This window comes from Mandrillus leucophaeus, unplaced genomic scaffold (assembly GCF_000951045.1).
Source record: "Mandrillus leucophaeus isolate KB7577 unplaced genomic scaffold, Mleu.le_1.0 Scaffold252, whole genome shotgun sequence".
Taxonomy (NCBI): Eukaryota; Metazoa; Chordata; class Mammalia; order Primates; family Cercopithecidae; genus Mandrillus; species Mandrillus leucophaeus.
The window spans coordinates 1,701,228-1,719,086 of record NW_012102610.1 but is presented as its reverse complement, the minus strand read 5'-3'; the positions used below and the strand labels follow the sequence as shown (position 1 = coordinate 1,719,086).

Sequence of the window (17,859 nt, the reverse complement as noted above, 5' to 3'; positions counted from 1 at the left end):
AGATCACAAGGTCAGGAGATCGAGGCCATCCTGGCCAACATGGTGAAACCCCATCTCTACTAAAAATACAAAAACTAGCCAAGTGTGGTGGCATGTACCTATAATTCCAGCTACTCGGGAGGCTGAGGCATGAGAATTGCTTGAACCCAGGAGGTGGAGGTTGCAGTGAGCCAAGATCGCTCCACTGCACTCCAGCCCGGGCAACAGAGCAAGACTCCGTCAGAAAAAAAAAAAAAGTAAACTTCATGTTACGTATATTTTACCAAAATAAAAGACAATAATCACATACATGCACTGCAGAGCCAAACGTAAATAAAGAAAGAACAGGGAGAAGAAAAGGAAGAAGAACTGCACTGAAGATGGACAGGAAATAAGGGCTGCTCCTGAGACCTCCCCTTAGCAGTATGCTTCCTGGCAGCCAAGGCCAAAAGGGAAATTAGAGGGTGACCTGGTGCTCCTTCTCTGATAAGAGGAAGTCATCTAGTTCACTGGGGAAAAATAAACTTGTTCTTGGCACAAAGCATTAAGCAGGAATTTTAGCAGTTAATCAAGTTTGTGTCTAACTATCACTTCCTCAGTGCCAACACAATGCCAATCACTGGACTGCGAGTTTCCAGGGATATTTATTTTCCTTAACCATTTAACACCTACAAATGAGGAAACTGAGGCCCAGACAGAGTAAATGATCTGTCCAAGGCCACATAAATCGTAAAAGCTGTGGGGATCTGAACAGGTCTGTCTGGCCGAGAAAGTAGAGCTAGAGTCCTTTAGTTTGCAGCTATTCATCAAACAGTTGCTATCGGCCAGCCCACTGCAGATGCTGGGATATGGCAGTGAACAAGACGAGAGAAAGTCCTACCCGCATGCAGCCAACATTCTGATCGGGGGAAGAAATGAGGTCGTTGCGACAGAGACAGACTGCATGCTCCTTTGGCAATAATGGTCAAACGAGGAGGCCTCGGAGGCAACATTTCAGCCAACACCTACTTGGTGGTATCATGTAAAAATGTGGTGGCCATGCAAAGATCTGGGGAATGGTATCCCAAGCAGCACTAACAGTATGTGCAAATGCCCTGAGGCGGGAGCCAGCCTGACACACTGCAGCCGGCACGCAGCGAACAAGGAAGAGAGTGGTCGCTGGCAAGCGAGCAGCACAAAGAAAAATGATAGAGGTTAGGGAGGGGGACATGCACATCAAGGAAGAAGAGACGCCAAGGAGGGGGCATTCAGTCAGTCACTGCATCCAGGGCCCAGGGACCTCGGCAAAACATCTGGTACATTTAGTGGATGTTATCCCAACAGAGTGGCAGGGCCACCACTAGGTCACAGCACACTGGGAATTGAAGAACAAACTGTAGACACCCCTTTTGAGAAATCTGAGACAGATTCCAGTCATATAAAGTACAAAACCTGGTAAAATCTTAGCTATATCATTCAGGGACTGCAAATGTAGGAACCAGAACTAGAAAGTCAAGCAGGAGTTGTCACCCTCAAAGTCTAGCGGCCAGTAAGGGAAATCGGAGGACCTATGGGGGCAGGCAGTGTCCTCTTGCTTTGCCCAGGTGGTGGTTATCCAAGAATTTCCTCTACCACCCTACACCGACTTTTAGGTACTCTTTTGTATGTGTGTGTTTTCTTCCCCTTTAAAGAAACTTTGTATCTAGCTAGCTGGGAGGCTGAGGTGGGAGGATTACTTGAGCCCAGGAGTTGGAGGCTGCATTGAGCTATAATCACACCACTGCACTCCAGTCTGGGTGACAGAGCAAAACCCCATAACTAAAAGATAGAGAGATTTTTTTAAAAAAATTAAAAAGTACCATTGCAGTAATCCAGAAAAAGGAAACAAAAGCCAGAGAAGGTATTGGCAGGAGAAACGGAAAGAAGGGGAGTGATTTGAAATTCACAAATTATCAAAGCAAAGTAATCAAGTTGGCTTCAATCTTGAAAACTACAGTTGCCTTCATTTCCTCATGGGCAAATGTCTTAATAATAGCATGATGTACAAAAAGACCAGAAGCTTGGCTGCGAGGAAAGGGCTACCGGGCCAGGAGGATGAGGAGAGGTCTGTGGTCCTTTCTGTTGAGCAGGTGAGGCTGGATGGGTAGTGTGAGACCCCCAAGGAGGAGGAGGGAGACGGCAGGTCCAGGGCAAGCCCTGCATGTGAAGTACAGACCAAGCCGTGGGCCGCAGGTGGGGCTTAGGGTGCCAGGTGTCCCGTGCTCCTCACACGCTCACTGGTTACTGGGGCCTTCCTTCAACAGGGTGAGCTCATGAGAACCCTGGGAAAAATAATCCTTCAAGTGGAACAGCCAGGGTTTTCTCTCCTCCCTTCCCTCTCCTCCCTAAAACAAGAAAAAACAAGAAATGAATAAAAAGCTCCTTCAATTTTAGGTAAGAGCTGACCCTACATACACAATCACTAATCTCATTACCAACATAAGCAGGTGAAAAATTACAAAGATTAATGTCCGTGACTTTTAATCAACCTTTGAGAAAAGAAAATGTTGCTTTTGGCATTGAAGAGAGCTGGTATTTTCCTTCCCCACAAGTTACTCCTCTGCAAAGAGGAAACGCTCCCAGGGTGGGAGCGATGAGAAATGAGGCTGCCCACGGCCAAGGCTGAGCTCACCGCCCTCCCCACCTGGCGCTCCACACCCGACCCTAAAAGGAGGCACACCCTTGCCCCCCCTGGGGTGGGGGAGTCCTAAGATCCCCAGGCATCCTCCACGTGGTCTGCCCCTGGACTGAGATCCTGCCTCCAGGGACCGCTCATCACCTCTCATCCCTGCTCCAAACCCTGAATGGTTCTCTATCAGCTCTGGCCCCCCGGAGAAAGTGAAAAAAGCTATGGATAACACATACCCAGCTCCACCAAAAAAAGGCCCATAATGAACCAAGCTCTGCAGCGACGCCGGGTGGTTTCTGACCACCTGGCACATATTCAGCCTCTTTCCAAGAACAGCCCCTAGATTTCATTCTGTGCCCCCATCACCCTGCTGGAGCTCCAATCAGCACTTCCCATTCCCCCTCGCAACAGTGCCTGACTCAGAGATGGACACCAGCACAATTACAGCCTATAAGACCCACCTCAGGTGAAACACTGGGCAAATGGCTTCTCTCTTTCCTACTGTATTAGACTAAAGAAGATTTAACATCAAGGGTACCTGAAGCCATCTTGTCATCAAGTGGAGACCGTCAGAGGCTGGCACCTGCTCATAAAACACATAAAAGCCAAGAAATCCAACAAAGAGAAACAGGGTTATAGGGATCGCTGCCCGGCACCTGGATCCAGCTGTGCCTGAAGCTAACTGAAAAGCCGAACTTCACAATGATATGAACTCCTTTTGATTAAGCTAACTTGGACCAGGTTTTCTGTCCCTTGCAACAAAAGGCCTTAATAGACACATGGGCACATACCTAAAACTGCTGTGTGAGGGAGTTTCATAGACTCCCTGGAGTCCACTCACAGACCCCTGGCTGAAGATCTGTGGCCCAAAGATAAAGAAGAAGCTCCTAACGGAGACATTCAAAGCCCTTCACCATCTAACCCCACCTAGCTTTCCTAACCCATTCCCCTCTGTTGTCTTCCACACACCCAACCCCTGCTAAACTGGAAAACGCTCTCTGGCTCCCAACCCCCCATCTTTCTCTTATCATTAGCTCAACCTGCGATGCCCTCTCTCCTGAAACTCTCCTAGAACCCTGAACACCCAAATCCCACCCCATGCTTTAAGGCCAAGCCCCGAGGGTGGGGTATGTAGGTAGATGGATGGGTGGGTGGATGGATGGATGGCTAAAAAAGTGGGTGGGTGGGTGGGTGGGTGGATGGGTGGGTGAGTGAACGGATGGGTGTGTGGGTATATGGATGGGTGGGTAAGTGGAGAGGGGTAGATTAATTAATCCGTATGGCCCTAGCACAGGGCTGGCACAGAGGATGGCATGAGTTATGAATGTGGTATCACAAACATTTATCCCAGAAGGGCCTTCAGAAACAGAAAAGGCTTCCCTGAAGTCACCTGGCTAGTCACTGGCTAAGTGACTTAAACTACCAAGGTGCGTGTCCACCTTCCATACAGAAGCACTTTCACTCCTGCGTCTGCCTTTTAGTCTCACAAAGGGCAGAGATCCTAGACTTGGGTGGCCAGGTAGGGGGAGTGGGGCCAGCAAGAGACAGGCAGAAAGAGACACAGAGACTGACAGAGACAAGGAAAGAGATCCATCAGGGAGACAGAAAGAGAGCAAGACAGAGAGATGGAGAGAAGCACAGACCGAAAGTCAAGCAGACAGCCAGAGAGAGACAGCCTATGCAGACAGGCAGGCGGGGCCGGCCTACGGAAGACCCAGGCTCCCTCGGTCACCACAGCATCTGGAAAGAGGCAGCAGCCAGGGGAGCGGGCAGCCCAGTCTCCTCTGTGACTCCCTCAGGCCTTTGCTGTGCCCAATTTAGTTGCACGGCCCTGAAATTTAGGAATTTCTCAGGGCTGCCAGTGAGGCGGCCGGTATGTAACCAACAGCGGTGTCTGGCCCAGTCTGTGGTATAACCGTCAGGCTCAAGAGCCTTGGAGGCCTCCAAGGCAGTCAGCCCCTGCTGCCAAAGCCAAGAGAGACAGCCAGCAGGACCACGCTCTGGACTCCCAGAGATTGGAGCTCAAATTTGAACCCAGCCCTGCCACTAGGTTGCTGGGCACCTCGGAGCATGTGACCCTCTGAGCAGCAATGCTTTCATCTGCACAATGGGTCTCATCACATCTTTTTCCTCTGGGGAACCCCCTCTCACACTTCAGGCTAGGCGGACTGCTGGATGGCCAATGAGAGGTCTCCCTGCCCCATCCACGGTGACAGGTCAGAACAGTCACACAACCCAGTCACACGGCCCACGCTGATGCTCCTGGGAGGGGGCTGCCTTGCTCCAGAGCTTCTGAGCCTGGAGCTGCTGGGGCACCTAACCCCACATGGCAGAGCCTGCCTGGGAGTATGGAACACAGAGAACAGCAGAGCAAGAGACGGAGACCCAGTCCTGATGGCGTCTGCAGAGGCCCTGGATATAGCCATGCCTGAAGCTACATCCTGTACTTTTTTAGTTCCGTGACTTTTTTGCTGAAATTGTACTTTCTATCACCTGTAACCAAAATTATCCTGACATTGTGACAACAAAGAAAGAAGAAACACTTTCTTGTATTCATGGCTGACTTAACCCCAAAATGTCTGAGTTGCTGGGGTTATGAAACTGTATATCTGCAGTAGACTAGAGCCCTCCTAGGGCAGCAGGCTGCCTCGCTCAGTCCCCAGGCTCAGGGAATGGCTCCAGACATGCCCCTGGGGCCACATCAACGCATGACCCCTGACCCTCCCCAGCCACAGCTGACTGGCCCAGGGCAGACGTTCTTCCCAGGCTGGGCTGGTCACAGTGGCCGGATCTCAGCTCACTGCAAGCTCCGCCTCCCAGCTTTATGCCATTCTCCTGCCTCAGCCTCCCGAGTAGCTGGGACTACAGGCGCCCGCCACCTCGCCCGGCTAGTATTTTTTTTGTATTTTTTAGTAGAGACGGGGTTTCGCCGTGTTAGCCAGGATGGTCTCAATCTCCTGACTTCGTGATCCGCCCGTCTCAGCCTCCCAAAGTGCTGGGATTACAGGCTTGAGCCACCGTGCCCGGTCCCTCCCTGAGCTCTTGAAGTGGAAATAAAAGAAAACACAGACCACCTGCAGGGAAAGAAACAGCAAGTTCTGAAGGTGGGCATATTTCCTGCCATGTGGTGGGCATCATTTCGAGAGAATCAGGCAGGCTCACAGAGAAAGGCAGAGACGAAAGAAGGATGGGACGTGAGGGAGTCCTGGTGGCTGCAGCTTGACCCAGGGCTGACAGATCACTAGTCCTTCCATGAGGATGAAGTGGGGCCCCTACGTCTCTTGAGTAGCCTCAGACACAGAGAAGCCTATGCAAAGGGGCCCCTGCTTCCAGCAATGGGCAAGCCAACTTCTGAAGTCACTGTGGGGGACCAAGCCCAGGTCACAGGTGGGCTACCGTGTCATGTGCTGATGCCCAACCAGCCCCTGGGAACTCCAACGTCTGGGGCCAAGGAGGGGTCACTCCTCCCATCCCATGTACGGGAAGCCACGGCTACCCCACCACACCCTGCCTTGGGGTCACAGGGTGACCATTCAGGGACCAGCAGCTGGTGTTACAGCGTTTCCATCCTCGGCAGTTCATTAAACCAGTCTGTTACAGGCTGAACATCTGTGTCCTCCCCACACTCCTATGTGAAAGCCCTGACCCCGGTGGGATGGTATCAGGAGGTGGGGCCCCCCATTAGGAGATTTAGATGAGGTCACATGGGTGGAGCCCCCATGTGTGGATTAGTGTCCTTACAGGAAGAAAGACCAGGGCTCACTCGCTCTCCCTCCCTCCCTCCTTCTCTTTCCTTCTCTCTCTCTCTTTCCCTCCACCACTCCCCGCCCCCCACCACATGAGGACACAGCAAGAAGGCAGCCATGTACACACCGGGAAGAAAACTCTCACCAGGAATGAAATCTAGGGCTTAGACTTCCGGCCTCCACAACTGAGAAATAAATGTCCATCTTCAATCCCCTCCCCGACTCATCTGTGACGTTTGTTGCAGCAGCCGGAACCCACTAGGACAGTCTTAGGGCATGGAGCTGGAGACACAGAGGACATGGCCACTCCCTGAGAGCCAGAGACTTGGTCTCAGAGAAGACATTCCTGCTAGAGGCCTGGGGCCTCCTCCATTGACCCCAGCCCAGCACGAAACACACCAAGGCAGCCCCAGGAGATGTGAGGTATGCCATGCCCAGCCACAGGGGCCTTTCCCAGTAGGGCTAGAGATGACTGTGCAGGGACAGCTGATTTCAGGGACAAGCACCAAGGCTCGGTGGTCCTGTGGTGAGGAAATGTCCCCGCAACTCCCTCTGAACCAATCCCACTATCAGAGACTGTCTCTGGGCAGAATGGGTGTGCCTCCCATACCTCTCAGCCACTTGCCAACCGTTCTTTTTAACAACCAGGGCGCTGGGCACGGTGGCTCACACCTGTAATCCCAGCACTTCGGGAGGCCGAGGTGGGTGGATCACGAGGCCAAGAGATCGAGACCATTCTGGCTAACACAGTGAAACCCCGTCTCTACTAAAAATACAAAAAATTAGCCGGGCGTGGTGGCGGGCACCTGTAGTCCCAGCCACTCGGGAGGCTGAGGCAGGAGAATGGCGTGAACCCAGGAGGCGGAGCTTGCAGTGAGCCGAGATTGTGCCACTGCACTCTAGTCTGGGAGACAGAGCGAGACTCCGTCTCAAAAAGATAAATTAATTAAATAAAAATAAAAATAAATAAATAAAAACCAGGCAACACTCACTCGGGCTCAAGACTGTGGCAGGGAATACAAGGTGGCTAGGATGTTAAGCACTGTATTTTTAGTGCTATATTTATTTTTATGGGTATTGCTGGTTTAGGGCAAGTGATCCTGATTTCTATCTACAGTTCTGATCAAAGGTTTCCTTTAAAAGCAAGTATAAGCAGCCAGGCACGGTGGCTCACGCCTGTAATCCCAGCACTTTGGGAGGGCAAGACAGGTGGATCACCTGAGGTCAGGAGTTTGAGACCAGCCTGGCCAACATGGTGAAACCCCGTCTCTACTAAAAATACAAAATTAACCAGGTGTGGTGGCGTGCACCTGCAGTCCCAGCTACTCGGGAGGCTGAAGCAGGAAAATCACTGGAACCTGGGAGGCAGAGGTTGCGGTGAGCCGGAATCGCACCACTGCACTCCAGCCTGGGCGACAGAGTGAGATTCAGTCTTAAAAAAAGAAAAAAAAAAGTAAGTACAAGCAAAATGGAGAAGGGATTTTTTTAAAATAACATTAAGTTATTAAGTATGATGTCAATGAGAGGAGGTAGGAGGATGCAGCCGAAAATACGGTGGTGAAGCTCATCCTCACTCTGTCAGAAAGGAAGCTGACACCCTCTGGCTTATTCCCCCAAGAAGGTGCACAGGTCCCCATATAAGCTCTCTGCCTCCACCAGCCCCATTATCAGACAACAGCCGTCAGGGCCCCTGGGATGCCCATGGGCCAAAGAGGTGAAATTTGTTTCCACAGCCATGCAGGGGAACAGAGATGAGGGAGGACACTGAGATGCTTAGCCAACACCAACCACTACGAGGACAGTGAGTGTCTCCGCTCCAAGGGCTAGGGAAGTTATCTAAGAAAATACAGTGATGAGCAGGATCTTCAGAGACAGACAAGAGACAGAGAGAGAGAACATGTGTGTGCGGGCATGCGCATGTGTGCTCATCAATGTTTTTTGACAATGTGTTTTCATTTTGAGGAGACTCTAAGAACAGAACTTTCTAGATCATCTAAAAGCTCAACTCAGGACCAAGGTCGGGGCTGGGAATTCAAGGCCAGGATGGGGGTCCCAGGCTAAGAAGGGAAGAACTCTGGAAGGCTTATCAAGCACTGGGGTATCCCGATCATAAGCCCAAGGGCTGGCCCCAACCCAGATGATGGTGTCTCCGTGGCCAGAAGACAGAAGCCACAGGAGACATGGGTGGCTGCACTCAGCCACACTCAAGAACCAGCTACGGCCAGCAGCGCTGTCTGCCTCCCCAAAGCGGGCCTGGGGCTCTCCATTCATCCTTCAGCCTTCACACCAACCCTACTGGGAGCCCCTACCACCAGGCCCATTTTCTGGATGGAGAAGCTGAGGCTGGGAGACAAACCCCTCATGACGCAGGCTCCGGGGGCTCAGGCCCAGGCAGCGCTCAACGCCCACAGAGCTCCCCATGCACCCAGCTGGGCCTCATCACACTTCAGAGACCTCCTCCCGTTTCAGGCTCTTCCTGGGCAACAATGTCAGCAGAGCCCGGGGGTGCCCCCGATTCACAGAAGAGCAACCAGAGACCCGACAAGGTGTGAGGCCTGGGACTGGCAGGGTCTGTCTGAGCACGTGGGTGCTGCCCCCCACATCCCTGGCCTGGCACAGGTGGGTGGCACCACTTCCTTACCAGCACACAGACCTGGGCGGGACGCACTGGCCACCTACAACACAGCCCCTCTCAGGAAAGCCGGGCTCCCCGCCCTGGAGGAAGGAAATAACCTTTCCCCAAACCAGCACTTGCTTTGCAACAATCTCCATATATGAGGAGAGAGAGGCATTTCTGCAACGTTTCCAAATTCCAATAACTGAAGACAATGGCACAAAATGACGCACGGCTGACCCACGAGGGGCCCTGGGAAAGGACGTGCTCGGAGGAGGCGACTGTGTGGTGTGGGCGTGCAGCGGTGCCCCGTATGCGAGGGCAGCTCGCCAGGCAGGACCCGGAGGTGGACGGAGCTGGCTCCCGTCCCAGCTCTTCCTCCTCAGTCGCTATGCAACTGCAGGCAAGCACGCCCCCCTCTGAGCCTCAGCTTCCCGGCCCGGTCACTCTCACAGGCCTCCCACCTGCCGCCTTGCCGTCTCCAGACCCACCCCTACACCTGGGCTGCAGAGGGACCCTTCAACCTCACGGACTGGCTGCGCCTCCTCTGCACGGAACGCCCTGAGGCCACCTGTTGCAGACCAGGACTGGAGGGCCTGTTTTCAGGGTCTAGTCTGCCTCGCCAGCCTTACTTTCCACTCTTCCTCCAAGCCCCCATTCTGAAAGAAGCTAGGCTTTCTCCTGTCCCCAGGTGCCCCTCACCCTTCTACCTTCATATCACAGTGCCTGCACCACCTTCTCCAGGAAGCCCTCCCTGACCACCCAGGCTCAGCTAGATGCCTCCCCAGCTCCCACGGCTTCAGCATTCTCCTCCAGGATGGTCCCGACAAAGCATTTCAGAACAACCCATGCAGGTGCCCCTGGGGATGACCTTAGAAGGGGCCCTGTGTTCCACTCCTCTGTGCACCAGCCCCTGCACAGCATTGGCCCACACCAGAGGCTACTGCCAGCACTGTGGGGTGATGAAGAGACTCCAAGGCCCGGGGCACACTCCCTGGCAAAGGGTTTCATAGAGATGCTAAAGCAGGAACACCAACTCCACGGAGCCCCTCCCTGGCTTTCTCCCTCCCCACACAACACCCAGTCAGGCTCCTGGCCCTCCCGAGGTGAAGTCACAAACCCACTGCTCCCCACCACCCCATAATGCCTGGCTGGAGGCACAGCCCGGTGGTCCCCTCTGCCCCTATAGCATACAGGAGCAGCCCCTCTGTCTGGTCTATTGGGAGGGTAGACCTCTGCAGCCCCAGCATTCAGAAGGAGCCCTGGAGGCAGAGCTGCCTGCAACCACAGGGACACCTGCACCACCCACACTCAGGGATCTAGGGAAGGAAACTGGATGACAGAGGGCTGCTAAGGACCAGAAGCCATGCATGGTGTTTGTGTCCACCATGGGGCAGGACGGCCGGCCTCACCCTGGCCTCCCCTTTCACTCACTCCACTTTCAATCCATCAAGAAATCTGGCAGCCCCACCTGCAAAGTCAGTCCAACTCTGACTACGTCTCACCTCCAATGCTGCCACCGCCCTAATTCAAGCCCCAACTTCGCTCACCTGGACATTGTTGCATGGATCCCCACAGCTGCCCTCCAGCCTGCTCCCTGCCAGCAGCAGTGCAGGGGAAGGGACCTTTAGGATCTCAATTAGACCCCACCCCTCCCCAAACCAGAATCCACCAGCAGTTCCTCATCACACCCAATCACCTGCACCTGCTATATCCTCAGTCCTAATGTCCCTCCCCTCAGCAACATCCAGGGCTGGGTCCTGACCCCCATTGACACTTTACCTAAAACAGCCCCAATTCCAGTCCCTGTCCTGGACCAGCGTCTCCACCCCTCCTCGCACACAGGGTCAGCAAGGACACTACAGTGTGAATCAGTGTGTTTCCCATCTGAGTCTCCCTGTGGGAGCCAGCTCTGTGGGGGTAGAGGACATTGTCTTGGTCACTGCTTTACCCCCAGCACTCAGAACAGTCCCCAGCACCCAGCAGGTGGTCAATAAACACCTACAGAATAAAGGAACGTGTGCTCTCATTTCCTCCTTGTTTTTTTGTTTGTTTGTTTGTTTGTTTTTTGAGACGGAGTCTTGCTCTGTCGCCAGGCTGGAGTGCAGTGGCATCATCTCGGCTCACTGCAACCTCCACCTCCTGGGTTCAAGTGATTCTCCTGCCTCAGTCTCTCAAGTAGCTAGGACTACAGGTGTGCACCACCACACCCAGCTAATTTTTGTATTTTTAGTAGAGATGGGGTTTCACCATGTTGGCCAGGATGGTCTCCATCTCTTGATCTTGAGATCTGCCCGCCTCGGTCTCCCAAAGTGCTGGGATTACAGGCGTGAGCCACCAGGCCCGACCCCTCCTTTTTTTTTTTTAAAGACAGGACCTCGTCCCTTCTCTCAGGCTGGAGTGCAGTGGCATGGTCACAGCTCACTGCAGCCTCAAACTCCTGGGCTCAAGTGGTCCTCCCGCCTCAGCCTCCCAAGTAATTGGGACTACAAGCGCATACCACCCAGCTAATTTTATATTTTTTGTAGAGATGAGGTCTCACTTTGTTGCTCAGGCTGATCTTGAACTCCTGGCCTCAAGTGATCCTCCTGCATTGGCCTCCCAAAGGGCTAGGATTGCAGACGTGAGCCACCAGACCCAGCCTCACTTCCTCTTTTCCTTTTTCCAACCACCCTGAGAGCTAGGGAGTTTGACACCCACTTCACAGAGGAGGAACCTGAGACCTGAGATGTGACACACTGGCCCCAAGGGAACACAGTATGTGAGTAGCAGAGCTGGACTGGAACCTTGCAGAATGCCAAAAAGGGACTTCCCTGCACCTGGCTGCTCCCTGACCAGGAGCTGGGCCTGCTCCCCACCCCCTGGGGCCCAAACCTGTCACCAAACCCTGGGGCAGTGGGGCAGACTGAGAAAACAGGCTCGGACAGAATGTTAAATGCAGTGATGCCCCCGCAGAAAGAGCCTGCAGTCTCCACAGAAGGGAACACCCACAGGAAGAGAGGTGAAGGCAAGGCGGGAGGGAGAATGGCTGGGGTTTTCTCTTTTGTCCACTGGCCAAACTGCAAAAAGTGACTTTGGTAACATATAATTTTGATCACAATGGAAACTTTCATATATCACACCAGGAAGAAGTCTGTTCAGCAAGGTCAGTAACACAAGGAATTTAAAACCATCTTAAACATTTTCACTTAAAACTCACGAATGAACATTCAACCACCAACTACTTTTTAATTTCATGTAATGTGAACAGGCGACACAGTGACACAGCCCAAAAACCAGAAAATATAACAGGTCATGACGTGGGAAGTCTCACCTCCCCTTTCACCCTTGTCCCCCCAACCCCAGGTGACAGCAGGTAACTACTGAAACTAGCTCCTGATTTGCTGATGCACATACAAGTGGATGTGAATTTATATCCCAATTTTACACAAGAGGTGGCACACTTTACACACCAGTCAACACCTTGCTTTCTTCTCATAACAGATCTTGAAGACCTTTCCATCGAGAGCATAGTCATTTTTTGCAGCTGTATAATACTCCCTGTGAGGATGAGCCATCATCTGTTGAAGCAGCATGCATCACCCCGTACCTCAGCACCTATGGACAGGCTGACCTCCCCCACCTACCTGTAGCTTCTCAAAGTGAGGCCTGTCCCCAGCACACGGCCTGGTGCAGGGGAGCAGGCAGCCTAGCAGTCCTGCCAACATCTCTCCACGGAGGCACAAAGCCTCTCGACCTCACAGCTAGGGAAGGGGTCTTAGAATGAAAATCAGACCTCATCGCACCCCGGCTCAAAACTTTCCAGTAGCTTTCCAACTCCCTGTCTGCCTCCTCTGCCCCATTCTCCCCTCCATCACCCACTCTAGCCTCCTCTTTCTTTGTCCCTAGCATGCCAAGCAGGCTCCACCTCAGGTCTTTTGCACAAGCTGCCCTCTCTTTCCCCCCTTGCTCAGCTCAGAAATCCCCTCCTCAAATGCGCCCTCCCTGCCCACCTAGATGCTGCTTCCCAGCAGGCCTCCTTGACAGCGTCTAAATACAGCTCCAATCGTTCGACTCACCCCACTTCACCCCTCCAACTAGAATATAAACTGCATGGGAGCAATGACAGTGTCTGCATTGTCCTCTGTGAGCCCCCTATCCAGACCGTGCCTGGCCCAGAATGGGCAAGTGACTCCCCATTTAGCCCAGGAGAGCCAGGCCCCCAGCTGCAGCTCCTGCCTCACAAAGAGCCAGGGAGAACACAGTGCCCAGAAGCCTGTCCCAGGTTGGAACTGTATCTCAGGGAACGGCTTTCAGATGGGGGAGTTCAGGAAGCCAGAGAGGTGGCCCACACCCAACTGCCTCCTGCAGAGCAGTCCCAGAATCCCACTCCCCACCACCCCACAGCAAGACCCTGAGCACTGAAAACCATCAGAAGCATCCACTTTACAGAATGCAAGACTGAGGCCCAGCAGAGGGAGGACCAGACCCAGGAGCACACCGCAGTCACACACAGACCAGCCTTGGCCCCAGGCCCTCCATGTCACCTGGCACGTCCAGGCCCAGCACCTCTCCCCCAGCAGGACGGAAATAAAAAAGCTAGGGTCAGCCTCTCCAGGAGATACAAGGAAGAAGCCAGGGCTGCTTCCCCCACCTCAAGTTCCACGTGCCGCACACAGGCCTGGTCTTCATTCAGGCAGCAAACTTCCAGGAGGCCACACATAAGGAGGCCTTTAGTTTACATGAATTCAGCCATGTACAGATGGCAGGCAGAGAGCAGAGGGCCACAGGAATTGGGATAGAACAATACAGCAACTGCCCCACACGATGCCGCCCACTCAGCCACCCAGGGGAACATGACCTGGGAGGGGGAGCTGCCCCTACCTAACACTGGCCCTGAGTCCCTCAGTCCCATGTGGGATCTCATGTGCCTAGGCCAACCAGGGGTTTAAGGAAAAGATGCTCACACCCACAGCTCCTAAATGCAAAGCAAACACTGCACGTGGTGTCCAACAGGACACACTGTGATGGTCCCAGGACCTCCTGGACTCACCCAGGACTCAGTGGCCTCCACCTGGTGGTGATAGGGTCACGGTGAATGTGATCATCAAGACCCAAGTAGGAATCCTGGGCCAGGTTTTACAGCAGATGAAAAGTGTCAAAGGTGATGTAAGTGGCTGTGGAATCACCTTAGGCCCAAATTTGCTGCAGAGAACACAGTTTCACTTACCATCAGCAGGCCCCAAGCATTTATGAAGCACCTATTTCATGTCAGGTGTGGATGGGCTAAGGGCACTCCCGCCAGGGCCAAGGAGACCAAGTCCTCCCACTCACTAGTGGCTCACTGAGAGGGGCAAAGAGCTTTGCTTTGGAGGGAGAAGATCCTGGGCTGATCCCCAGCTCTCCCCTTTGCCTGCTTTCTCAGCCCTTTCTCAGCCTCCCCCTCCCCATCTCTTAAATAGGGGCAAGAGTTCCACCCTGCAGGAGGGGTGGCAGGCTCTGGGAAGAAAAGCGATGAACAAAGTGTGCTTCGGAGAATGCTGTCTGGCATGAGCTCTTGCTTCATGGGGTCCCCAAACCACTGTCCCCCACAGCCTAGCAGGAAGTGTCTGCCACCATCACAAAGATACCCTGTGGCCCAGGGCCCTGGGCGCCACTCATTGCTCCAATGACTAAGGCCTTGAAGGGTAGGAGGCCTGCCCAGGGCTTCCCCACCCATGCATGGAGGACCAGCCTGGGTCTATGCTTGAGGCGGGCAATGAAGCAAAATCAGCCCAATGCATGCAGCAGTCACAGCCGCACAAAGGCCACACAGGCCAGGCAGGAACTGAGAAGGTGTAAGAGGGCCAGGTGGGGATGGGGACCTAACAGCGCCCCTGCCCCATCCCCTGAGCTAGGAGCGGGCAGCACCAGCCAGGGGATGCAGGTCCTGAACTACCAGACCTCGTGATTTTTCCAAGAGAAGACGGAAATCCGGACTTTTACGTGAAAACTGCCAATTTGTAAATGCTGGCAGCTAATTAATTTTTTAAAATAATAATAACATGGTGAGAGCCAAACAAAACATGCAGGCCCAGCCACAGCCGGGGTTGGCAGGTTTGTGCCTCCGGAATAAGATTCTTTGACTTCATCCCCTGCTCACCCCCATCACACAGCTCAGCTGCAGGAGGGGAGGGCGGGAAGTCAAGGGTGCACCCCAGGGGAGTAGCTCCCTCACTCTCTTCCTCCTGCTGGGGAGTCTTCACCCCATTTTGCATATGGGGAAGTTAAGGCCCAGAGCCCCTATCAGCCACAAACACACACCAGCTCCCAATCCATGCCAGGCCGAGGGAACACTTCTCAGCTGCCACCCAATTCATCAGGGCTCCCTCTGGGAGGGCCCAGACCAACACCTCAGGGGCATCAGGGTAGACACAAGCATCCAAACCATCCACTTCCCTTTTTCTCTTTTTGGCCTGTCAGGGGATGCCTGCTGGCTCAGGCCAGCTTGGGACTGGCCCAAGTGATCACTGCAAAGCTGATATGGGCAACTCCTTGTGGCAGCAAAAAAGGGAGGGAGAGCACCCGTATTTGGGAGACTGGAGCAGGGGAAGGGAGAGAGGACGCAGGGAGGTGAGGAGTCAGGCCCAGCCTGAGGCTGAGCCACCCCCATGATCCCCACAGCCAGGTCCCATGATAAGCAGCCTCCACCAGAAGCAACCACCTCCCTCCTTCAAAATCGGCTCCCCACCCCCCAGGACAGGGGAGGACTGCCCATGGAGTGCCGGGGGGCTGGGACTGTGAAGTCGTGGGGGTCTGTGACTCATGTGTGAGACTCACAGTGTGTGTGGCACTCCCAGTGTTTGTGATTCCAGGTATTTGAGGAGCACATGCATGTGAGAGACACATGTGTGATACATATGATGGAGATATGCGTGTGATGGCCACCCCTGTGTGGCAGACGTGTGTGCGTGTCAGAGGGCAGTAAGGGCACATGTGTTTATCAGAGACACAACTGCCTGCTAAGAGAGGCATGCCTCGGAGGGGTGCCAGTGTGCAAGGCACGTGTGTGTGCAGCATTGTGTGCTAAGCAGACGTGAGATGAATGTCAGAGATTCTGGCCTGGGGGAGCTGGCGGGTGGGGGGGGCGGTGAGCATGGGGCTGGGAGAGGGAGGATGGGGTGACAGGGAGGGTGGGTGCGCCAACACAGAGCGTGCAGAAACTTCTGCTGGTGTGAGTGCGTGTGTGGCGGTGAGTGTGACTTGGAGGTGACGGAGGGGGTAGTGTTAGACCAGGGACTCTAGTCTTCTTTCCCTGAGGGTGTTGACCCAGCTCTCTGAACCGGAGGGGCGGCGGGGTCCTGCAGTCCGGGTGGGGGTGAGCAGTGGGACCAGGGGATGACTGGTGGGAGCTGGCCCTGGGGGAGAAGGGAGACCCAGAGCAGAGGAAGCTGCGGACCCGGGGTGGGGGGAATCCGCCCTCGGACCCCCGGCCCCCACCCCGCACCGGCCTCTGTGCCCGCATCTGTACATTGGGTCGCGGCGCTCGCGGGCCGTTCCCGCGCTGGGACCGGGAGAGCGAGACCCGGTCGGACCGGCGGAGCGGGTGGAGGCGCGGGCAGCCCGCTGGGCGCGTCCGAGGGTCCGCTGAGCCGTCGGAGCGTCCGAGCACCCCCGAGTCCTGAGCTGCGAGGCGCGGACCGACGGGGATGAGTCCGGGCGGGAGGGGCCGCGTGCACTCACCGCGGGGCGCTGCGCTCGGCGTCCGTCCGTCCGTCCGCCCGGCCGTCGGCGCGTCGAGAGCCCGGGCGGCCCCCGACTGTCTGCGCGCGGGGCGGGGCGGAGGCGCGAGGGGCGGGACCAACCGGTCCCCGGCCCCCTCCACTGACTCCGCCTCCGCCTCCGGGGCGGGGTCTCGGCCGCCCGCCGGGGAGGGGGCCGGGCCGGCGCCGCTAGCTGAGATTCCGGACTCGCAGACCCGACTCCTAGAGGCCGCCCGGCGCGCTCGCTGCGGAGCCCTCACCCTCCCTGCGCCCAGCCTAACCTCTGAGTACCAGACCTGGCAGCTTCCCACAGGGTAGGGCTAGGGGTTGGGGTCCGGCCGCCTTAGCCAGCCTGAGCCTCAGTGATCACCCCTGGAAGATGGGCCCAGCAGCCTTGGGCACATTGTGAGGGCCTGAGGGGCCTGGGTACAAAACTGCCCAGAGACCAGGCCCTGCCTCCCACCCGCCTGGCTTCCTACCCTGAGGGCCTGCCTGCAGCTCCACTGCTGCTGCACGTCCCTGGGCAGACGGTACTGAGCCCCCAGCTTTGGGACAGGCTCGGTTTGTCCTTTCCCTCTGCACAGCTCTGATACCTGTGACCACTGCGTGATCCCCGGGGTGTCTCTTCCCCCAGCCCACTTCGCTCCCTTTCTGGGTCTTTTTCGGGGTCTCCATCTCTGATCTAATGTCGTCTCTCTGTCTCCCTTGGTTTGTCCCTCTTGGTCTCTGCATCTCCCTCTGACTTTATCTCTTGATCTCTGTTTCTCTGAGTCCCTCCCATCCCTGTCCAGAGACACATGGGCTGGCGGTCACCACCTCACATCTGAGCAGCAGCCATGGGCCCAGAGTGTGCCCGCCCCCACCCCAGAGGTCTCCTCGCAGCCCAGGACAGGGGTGAGGCAGCCAAGAACAAAGGCACAGGGCAGGGCAGCTGCCTGCCCAGGGCCACACAGCAGAGAGGACTTGGAGCCAGGAAGGGCCCATTGGCTCCGATGGGGCCACCCACAGAGGAGCCAGGAGTGGATGGAGAGGCCAAAGCCTGAGCTGGCAGCCTGGGCCTGGCCTGCCCCAACTTGTGTCTAACCCCAGGCAGGTGCCTTCCCTCTGGGCCCATTTCCCCATTGGAGCTCTGCAGCTTGCTGTTCCCTCAGG

The 17,859-nt window shown here is 55.2% G+C and overlaps 1 protein-coding gene across 2 annotated transcripts in view; it reads right to left on the bottom strand.

The window, feature by feature from the left end:
• FBLN2 (fibulin 2) overlaps positions 1-16,790 on the bottom strand; it is a 90,169-nt gene extending 73,379 nt beyond the window's left edge. For both annotated transcript variants that reach the window (XM_011983617.1, XM_011983619.1), the window contains exon 1: positions 16,688-16,790. The gene's annotated coding sequence lies outside the window, so the exon portion shown is untranslated. The remainder of the gene's footprint in view (positions 1-16,687) is intronic.
• Between the last annotated feature and the right edge of the window lie 1,069 nt (positions 16,791-17,859).